Genomic DNA, 7,594 nt, shown 5'->3' with positions numbered 1-7,594 from the left:
GAATTTAGAACACAATCAGTGGCATCAGTCAAGCATAACAGGAACAGTTCTGTTCACATATGTTCTGTTTTAAAATGGAACATCCATAACAGTTCAGTGGAGCTCAAAATTACAGCTGAGAAGTGATCAGTTAACCACCCCCAAAAAATTGCATATGGGAAATAGACTGAAAAATTAGTTTCTTAACGCTGACATATTGCTGCAACATTATATTCATGAAAATATCTAAAGAATATTCTCTCAAAATAAATAGTATAAATAATAATTACATATACATTTTAATATATATTAAAACTTTAAAGAAAATTTTTTTAATTTTAATAAGCACATATTTTTAAGATCATATTTTTAAAAACAAATTCTAAAACCAATGCTAAAAACATAACCTAAGAAAATGTATAGTGTCTTACTTATCATTATGACGGGTACTGAGGGCAAGGAAGATCATCCAGGAAGTGATTCCATTTCTACAAGAAAAAAATCATTCATATATGTTTACATCTTGGAGTTGATTGTGTATTGATTTTCCAAAAAATAATTATATGTTCATAGCAGTATAGAAACAGTTATGTGCCAAGAAAAAAAACTGTCACATAATCTCACACTTTAAAATAATTTTTCCTCATGGAAGGCATCTTAATAGCAGTGCTGGTTCATGCTAGTACTAGTTGGTGTTCCAATTAATTGAAAGGTACGCAATCTGTAGAGAAAAGCAAATGAGAGTAGAAATGAGGACCAATGGTCTAGCAACCTCTTTTTGTAATTGCCAATCAACGCAACAAAATCACTTTGGAAATAAATTCACATGGCAGAGAGGTAGTATAGTAAATTGGTCAAGAACACAGACTCTAGAGTCTGTATTCAACTGTCCAAGTTCAAATCCTAGATAATCCATTTACTGTATAACTATGAACAGGCTAATTAACTTATCTGTGCTCCAGGTTCCCATATAGGACAATAATAGTATCTGATTCATGGAGCTGGTATAAGAATCAAATACTGGTTAACAGATAAAACGTGTTATGAACAGTGCTTGCATCATTGTAAGCATCATGTATGTATTAGTGTATTATTAATATTATTATTCCATTAAAATACACACCTCCGAACAGTTAACACTTTTCTTTAACAGAAATCTCAAGTGATCCACTCACAATGAAATGGGCTCAAACTGAGGCACAACTCATATTCTGAGTCAGGAATTGGTCGCCCCACTCATAGCTCAGTAGAGCTGGATCCCAGAGCAAAGGCCTCATGTTATAGTACCAAGTGCCTAGGAACAAAGTTCCTAAGATAGCCCTGCCTGTGGCCTTGGCTAATGTTTTATTAGATATCTAGATCATTAATTCCTGCCATCTTTTCCCTTCCTCAGCTCTGGAACCAAGCTTAACCTCTACCTCTAAACCTTGGTTTATTGAGTGGAGAATGGCACTTGGATGTGCTCACTGCCATGAATTTGCTATTGCTTCTACTCAGACTTTGATCCAATACCATATGCTGCAATCTAGACTTTTCATTTTCTATATTTGTAACTACTTTCTATAACAGTGAAAAACCTGACTGACTTTTACTATCCTTGATATATTTATTCATTTGTTCAAACTCAGAATGTACAGATATTAGTTTAATAATTGCTACTCTATATTACTACAAAAATCAAAGCTTTAGCTAGAGTTCAATATTGATTTATAGTTTGATTATTTAGGTAAAATTTAATTTGTACACAGAGAAATGTATAAATATTAAGAATATAATTTGATGTTTTCTGATGAATATATCATTCACTTAACCACAAACACATTAATATATATCCTCAAAAAGTTTATATCCTCTAAAAGTTTTCTCCTATTCCCTAGTCAATTCCCCCAAGCAGCAATCATTTCTTTAAAAAATATATATTTTTCATGATTAGATTTTTTTCTGTTCTAGAACCACAGATAAATGGAATCATATGGTATGCACTCTTCTGAGTCTGCATTCTGTTACTCAGCATTATGTTCAGCAGACATATCATTGAACACACTATTTCAAAGATTTCATTATTCACAAAATACGTGCAAAAGTCAGTGGGAGGCCATACCCTTTTATATCTCTTCTATGTTAAGCACATACATTTGTTAACCTGGCTTCATACTGTTTGTCTTGCTAATGACAAGCCTTGGTATTCTAAGGACATCTTATAGCTTCAGAGGATGAAAATATTTTCTTTAAAGACTTAATAACATCGATCTAGTGAAGTAGCATGCAGTAATGCAATGAAATGTAACTAATATTATTTCAAAGTAGGCATTTCAGACAATGTTTTACTTTCAAGGATATAATAATATAAGTGATATCCTTAAAAAGACAGATAATTAAAAACTAGGAAAATGAATTCATTTATAATGTTTCATGTATGAGGGAAGAGTATAGAATACAATAGCAACACTGAAATGTTTTAAAAATTAGAAGAGGAAAATGACAATTTGAGAACTTACTAAAATTAATGAAGACTTTTAAAAAGCAATATTCGAGAACCTGAAAGAAGTAGATGAAACTAGGTATTTATGTAGCCATCTTTGGGTTTCAGAGTCTGAGGTCCCTACAAATAGCAATTATAATTTTTGAAGCAATTGCTTTCAATTTCATTAAGTCATCCTTATCAATATATCCAGTTAAAATTAAATGTTTTCTGACTCTGTATCTATTTCTTCTGTCAGTAAATAAGAAGATAATAAAAATATTATTAACAAATAAAAGAGAGATTATTACCTTCATAATATTAATGCTGCTATAAATTTTGGGACTATAAGATTTAAAATATTAAAGGTTGAGTATCCTTGTTCAAGCTGGGCCAATCTTTGAGTTTCAAAAATTCATAAAAATGATTTAAAATGACATGTTAGAACAAGCTGAGGCTACTGATCATAATTGCTAAATCTCTGAAGACAATTGGTTATACAAAGCCCTATATGGTACTGTTTGTTTTTCACTCTTTGAATAATTTATCTTCAAAATTACTTCTTTCTTTGATTGACACCCTGTAGGACACTGAATCCAGATAAATTAATAATATTTCCTGTTATATTACTAAATTTTCCTCTGTTTGGGACTGCTTTTTATAAACTTTCAACATTTAATTATGCTGAATTTTTTAATATCTGTAGTTTATCCTTACATTTTAAATATGATCAAAACCATTTACATATAAACACAACTAGTGTAATTATAATTATTTCTCAAATAATGTTAAGATGCACAATCTCTTCTGTCTGGAATGTATATCCATTGCTTTTATGTATAGCAAACTTTGAAATAGTTGTATTCAGAATATCTCAGAGATCCTCAAACAGGTCTCGATGAAAAGATAAAAAGCTTGATTTAGAAAGTTAATCTACGATGGAACTAAACACATGGTTTTGTTGGCCCCCCTTTTATTGCAGCAAGACTTTTTCATATAGAAAATAGTGCATTAATTCCCACGCTGGCACAAGCTCCTGAACTTGTCTCAGACTGGCACTATGAATAGTATTTCTCTAAATCAGGGTTCAGCAAACTTTTTTCTGGAAAGGACCAGAGAGTAAACATTTTAGATGTGTATGCCATACAGTTTCTGCTGCACATACCCAACTCTGCTGTGTAGCACAAAAGCAGACAATACGTAAATGAACATGTCTGGCTGTGTTCTAATAAATCTTTTTTAATGGACAATGATATCTGAATATCATAAAGTTTTACATTTCACAAAATGTTATTCTTTTGTTTCCCACAACCATTTAAACATGTAAAAATCATGCTTAGCTTGTGAGCTATAGAAAAATAAATATTTAGCTAACTCCTGCTCTAAACCACCTTGTAGGTATCAGCTAAATTGCCACTTGTAATATAAAACTTTTTCTAACTTAAACTCAGATTTACAATTTCTCCTTTAGAATTCATATACTTATAAAGGTTTATTGTATTTTACTTTCCTCCAGAAAATTAAATTATCATATCTAAGCCTCTACATTTACTAAGTGTGTCTGAGATTTGAACCCAAGAGTCTTGCAGCAGAGAGTGTATGTTATTAGTTACAATAACAAATGTCAATTCTTAAAGTATCTCTCTGCTATCTAGTACAAAGTAGGGGCTGAGAAACAAAACTCAATAGCTGGAGAAGGAAGCATATTTTGGGGATTTAGCAAGTACCTTTTAGGATATCAATGCATATAATGACTTTGCTGGACCCTGGACAAGTTAGTTAGTTTTTGAGTTTCTATTCTTCAACTGGAAATATAAAGGCTATGATGAGATGTTCTCTAAGTTTCTCTTATTTCTACCATTTTAATGATTCTAGGGTGCCAAGGCACTGTAGAAAGAGGGAATAGTTTATACACTGAGTATCTAAAATACACAGATTTGCATATTGAAAGGACAAAAGAAAGAGAATGTTAAAGCGGTTACACAAAAAACTATTTTTTAGTGGTTCATTAATCAATATGAGTATTGGAAATAATTCAGTAAACACCTTAGTATATGTTACATTGGTTTTACCATAAAATTAATAAAGCTGGAATCTGGTCTGGTGCTGGATAATACCATTTACAGGTACAGCCTCTGTAAATTTGGGAATAATTCATGCACCAACCTCAGCACCTTCAGACAAAATCTGCAATCACATGATGATCTGCCTAAGCTAATCTATAGCATCAAGAGACCAGAAAAACAAATTCTAGTTTTGCCAGACCTCTGACACTAAGTCCTCTGACTACAATTTACATTATTGTCAATGGTGTTACTCTATCAGAATTCTGTTTGAACATTGAAGTCCATTTACCGTATCTTGACTAATATTTCTATAATTTTAGGTTACAAATTACACACAATAAAAGCCCCCTTGATTTTTATTCTCATATACGTGACACTGTTGATTTATCTAAACCAAATTTCCCACTAGCTTCCTCCAATACTTGTCCACTGGGGTCTCTGTGTTCCTTGGTTTAATAGTCATTTAGGATATCAAACCATTCAAAGAAAACCTAGCAATAAATGAATCCTGAATTTCCTCCACTAGAAGAGTAAAAACTGCTAAATTTCCCAGCTACTATATTCTTTGAGAAAGGAGATAAAATTGATGTCTTTCTTATCCTCCCCAAAATCCACTATCTCAGATTACTTTTCTGGGATAGTAGTCCTAGACAATTTTTTTTTTAAACATTCTAACTATTTCACTTTATCAAACTCCTCATATGTCATATATTGTTTCCTAAGCATGGAGACATTCTCTACTGATTTTAATACTTGGTTAATTCTTTTTTCCTACTCCATTTGCTGTAGACCAAATAAATCATTGGAATGATATTATATGATACTGTCTTGCTGTTCCCAAGATCAAACATTATTTCTATCCATGGCTTTCCAGAATTATAAAATAAACAGAACACTCAGTTAAATTTGAGTTTCAGATAAAGAGAAAATTTTTAATGAATAAGTATTCTTGCAATATGGGGATATACTTACACCAAAATAAGTATTTGCTGGTTATCTAAAATTCAAATTGTACTGGTTTTTTTTGTTTGTTTGTTTTTGTTTTTTGTTCTATAGGACAACCCTAATAGATGGCATATAAGGCATTTTATGAACTAAAATAAATGTTTTGAATAAAGAAAATTAGTTATATGGATGTGTGTATGTGTATTTTGAGAACAATTTTGATGCCACTTTTATTTCCCATTCCCAAAAGAAGTGTTAGTGTTGCCAGAGCTGACTAACGCCAGGTGCTGGGGTCTCACTGTCATAGAAACCAGTACTGTACCTGATATGAAGTTCAGCAAGCGAAGCTTTATTGAGAGAGAGCTAGTGCACGGGGGAACCAGCCAGAAGGAAGGAACTGGCTGGTTCACAAACAGGATCATGTGAGGGTTTTTTGTGGGCAATTCGGGAGGGAGAGGGGACTGAGGAGGGGAAGCTGGTGGACAGTTTCACACTGCTGTGGTCAGCAATGTCTCTCACAGTCAGCAGATGTCTGTTCAATCTTGTCTCATGACAGAGTTTTTTGAGTTTATATAAAAACAAACTTACATAGGAGTTTTATCCTTTTTTTTTTTTTTTTTTTTTTTTTAGACAATGATTAACCTTATGAGAACAAGACATGCTGGTTGTTATTACAGTGCTTGCTGATTGCCTGTGTTCTCCTCCCTTCTTAGTTATGTGCATCCCTACTTCATTATGGGAAGTGTGTGGTTTATCGGTATCTTGGGGTTTTCCCCTTTTTATTCCTGACCTATAGACAAGATGAAATCTAGTTTAAAAATGGAATTCCTCTAGTTATCCTTATGCTAGCCCAGTAAGACAAATGGATTTCATGTTATATATCTGTTGCCACAATTCCTATATTATAAAGTGAGTTTCTTAGTCTAAAGCAACACTATGTAGAACACAACATTAATAAATAAATACATTGTGAGACCTTAAATAGAGATGCTGATGGAAGTCCTGTTGGTAGGGGAAAAAATTCACACTCAGAATACGTGTTAATTCTGATGAAGATAAATTATTGTTTTTTCTTGGATGAAATGGGCATTAAGGTATCAACTCAATATAGAGTGGCTGGTTGGCCTCCATGACAGGTCAAAATATATGAGACTTCAGAGGCAGTAGTGCCCACTGCTGAGAGGTTGGATATTTAGCATGTCTAGTGGCTATATCAGCTTTAATGAGAAAGAGACCTTGTGGTTTGTTGTATGTGCAGTCTCCATATCTGTCACCATGGCTCCTGCTTTCATGTGTAACCATTGGAGTGGTGGAAGGTAGAGGCTAGTTGTTATCAACCACATATCATCGTTACCGCCTAGTTATTGAGTGCTTCTTGTGTGCTGGAAGCTGTATCGGGTGTTACAAAGATCCTCACATTTTTGTTCACTCCTATAGATACTTTCAAATATATCTTTTCCAGACCTCCTTGTTTATGAACTTCAGATATCTCTTATCCCAAGTTTCTGACCAAAACATTTATCACCTCTCAGAATCTTTGTATGTTATTATTTCAGGCCACTCTATCTCACACAGGTGCATAGCCAGATGCATAACACAAACCTCTGTCTCAGGAGTATTTCTCTTACTACTGTTTTTCCAAGAAAACCTGAGAGGGAATGTAGTAAATCAACAGTAGATTTTTGGCTTACAAAATATACTAAATTAACCAATTAATCCAATATGCATAGCCCCTCCTCTCCCTGGTTGAATATCTATCTGGAAGACAGAACATATGAACTCATAGGTATACGCTGAAGGAGAAGCATTAGCAAAACAGAGATGAGACTCTTGGGAGTGTTTAGGGGGTGAAATTAAACTTTCAGGCAGTTCTGGTTCTGCACATGTGTAGTGCATATGGCTCTAGCAGCCTGATTTGAGCCTTTCAAAAAAAGAGTTGTAAGTGCTGGCTATTGAAAGCAAAAGCACATAGAATCCAGAGGAGGGGTGCATAGAAAGGGTAAAATGAATCTGAGAGGGATCAGAGTGGAGAATTAACAGAGTCTGCACATTTTGTAGCCCTGTTCTTCCTTAACATCTGTTCAGCAGCTCATCAACACAAATTTTAATAAGTTTTCTAACCTATTTAGCTAAGCAAATTGGA

This window comes from Pteropus medius, unplaced genomic scaffold (genome assembly GCF_902729225.1).
Source record: "Pteropus medius unplaced genomic scaffold, Ma_sr-lr_union100, whole genome shotgun sequence".
NCBI classification, from domain to species: domain Eukaryota; kingdom Metazoa; phylum Chordata; class Mammalia; order Chiroptera; family Pteropodidae; genus Pteropus; species Pteropus medius.
This window is presented reverse-complemented; position numbering follows the sequence as displayed.